Genomic DNA, 2,642 nt, shown 5'->3' with positions numbered 1-2,642 from the left:
AGAGGTGGTACAGGCATTTCAGCTTTTCTCAGGCAAAACTTCTGATGTCTTTAAGATCTAGTTTTAAGACTCATCAGAAATTCATTTAATACTTTAAATAGTTTAAATCATTGGCTTTTGATTACTTGTATGACTCTTGGATTCATAGCACCCATTTAGATCTTTTTCCTCATCCATGGACAGATTTTGATTTCCTGTTTTGTCTTACCAACTGTTTTTGACTTTCTGTCTAAGGGGACCTAGGGGCTATTGAATATTTTTATTCAGGTGTCCAACCAGGTGATTGAGACTAGAAAATATGGCTAGATGAAAAAAATGTTGGTATCAACCCCATTTTTGACCAAGTATGTTTTTCTTTCTTTAAGTTGTCATTGGAAAATGGCTTGGATTTTGATAGGGCACATTTTGTTCCCTCTTTAGAAACCTTGGCTTTTGTTGTTTTGGCTTCATGTGTGAATATTTGTTATAACCAGAATCATTTGATTAAGTATGCCTTTGGTCTAAAATTTTGGTTAATATTTAAAGCATGATGGCAACTTTTGTCTACTTGTTTGTTTCAGAGCCAAAATAAACTTACATACCCCCAAAGAAAAGAAAGAGATTATTAAGACATTTCAAAGATAAACCACTCTAAATCTAGAATAGAGAATCATTTGATTTCTATCTTAGTTAAACATATGGTTCGAAATATATAACAGTAAATTAAATATATTACAATTGGATGGACTGGTCATCTGCTTAATATCATTCAGACCACAATATACTTCTAATGGAAGTGGGAAGTAGAAGCAAGTCTTTGTCTTGCAAATTTAGTAATTTTAAAGACAGAAATGTAACTCTAGAAACTATTTAAAGGCCACTTATTTATTTCAGAGTGCCTGCATATACTACATATATTGTAAAAATATCAGATTTATGGGAAGTGAGACTGTATATAGTACTGCGGTCTCTGTTTTACCTGTTGTATCCACAAAAATTTCTATATTAATAAGCTTTTAGACTACTGTTTATACTACCTCATGACTAAAAGTTCCACATAAAATCTACATGTTATTTTTGTCTTGTATTTTTATGTACATGTGTGTGGTGTTTTTTTGTCAATATGTATGTTTATGTCTACATAATTTTGTATATTGTCTACATGGTAATGAATTCACTTAGTGTGCTGATAAAATTAAATGCTTAATTCAGATATTTTTGAAGTTTAAATGATTTTAGTAAACTCTGGTAAATAGAAATATAAATGTTCTAATTAAAATAGTCCTGTCAATTAATATTAAATAAAATGTACATGCAACTTTTATCTCTAATAGTTTTTTTTTTTCCTTGCATACCACGGATTGAACTCAGGGGCTCTCAGCCATGGAGCCACATCCCCAACTCTATTTTGTATTTTATTTAGAGACAGGGTATCACTGAGTTAGTTAGTGCTTTGCTTTTGCTGAGTCTGGGTTTGAACTTGTGATCCTCCTGCCTCAGCCTCCCAAGCCACTAGGATTACAGGTTGTGTGCACCACCACAACAATCCTCTAATAGTTTTTTTTAAAAAATTTTAATGTGTTGTATATGACAACAGGATGCATTACAATTCATATTACACATATAGGGCACAAATTTTCATATCTCTGGTTGTACATTGTAATAGGTTTTTAAGATCATAAAAATTGTGAATTGAGTCCTAAAATTAAGAAAATTAATATGTGTTTCAGTCAGTTTTTTCATTGCTGTTACTAAAAGATCTGCCAAGAGCAATTTTAAGGAGGAAAAGTTTATTTGGCGGTTCAAGGTTTCAGAGTTCTCAGTCCATAGACAGCCTGCTCCATTCTTCAGGGCTCTAGGTGAGGCTGAACATCAGGGCAGAAGAGTGTGGCAAAGGGAAGTGGCTCAAGACATCACACCAGGAAGCAGAGAGAAAAATCCCCTATGGACAAAATATAAACGCTATGTGCATGACCCCAATGATCCACTTCCTTCAACCACATTCTACCTGCCTACAGTTACCACTCAGTTAATCCCTGTCAGGGGATTAATTTACTGATTGGGTTAAGGCTCTCATAATCCCAACATTGCACCTCTAAATCTTTTTGCATTGTCTCACACATGAGCTTTTGGAAGACATCTTGCATATTAACCATAATAGTAGGTATAAATGGGATGAGCTAATAAATGTAATTTTTAACAATAATTATGTTTTATAATACATTTATTAAAATATAAATATAAAATAGATAAAAATAAATTAAATAGATAAAAATAAATAAAATAGATAAATCTCTTTGATAACTAAACCTTATGAATTTTGTTAAACTAAATTAAATGACAAATATTCATTGAATATCTAGACTATTTCCAAATAATATAAAATATTAAAACATTATTTGTAAAACACAAATCTGTATTTATCCACCTTACAAAGGAAAAAGAAGTATTACAAAGGAATAAGAGGTTATGTATTCTAAAATATAATTATTATTAAAAAGTATATTTATTAGCTCATCACATTAATACCTACCCAGTTTTCTCAATTTTAGGGCCAAACTCCCAAAGGACCTAAATATATTTGGGTCTATAAATAGACATGGAAAATTATGCTTTAGGAAAACATATATTTCTAAAAATTAAAAATAGTGTTAATATATAGA

Source organism: Marmota marmota, unplaced genomic scaffold, assembly GCF_001458135.2.
Source record: "Marmota marmota marmota unplaced genomic scaffold, marMar, whole genome shotgun sequence".
Taxonomy (NCBI): Eukaryota; Metazoa; Chordata; class Mammalia; order Rodentia; family Sciuridae; genus Marmota; species Marmota marmota.
This window is presented reverse-complemented; position numbering follows the sequence as displayed.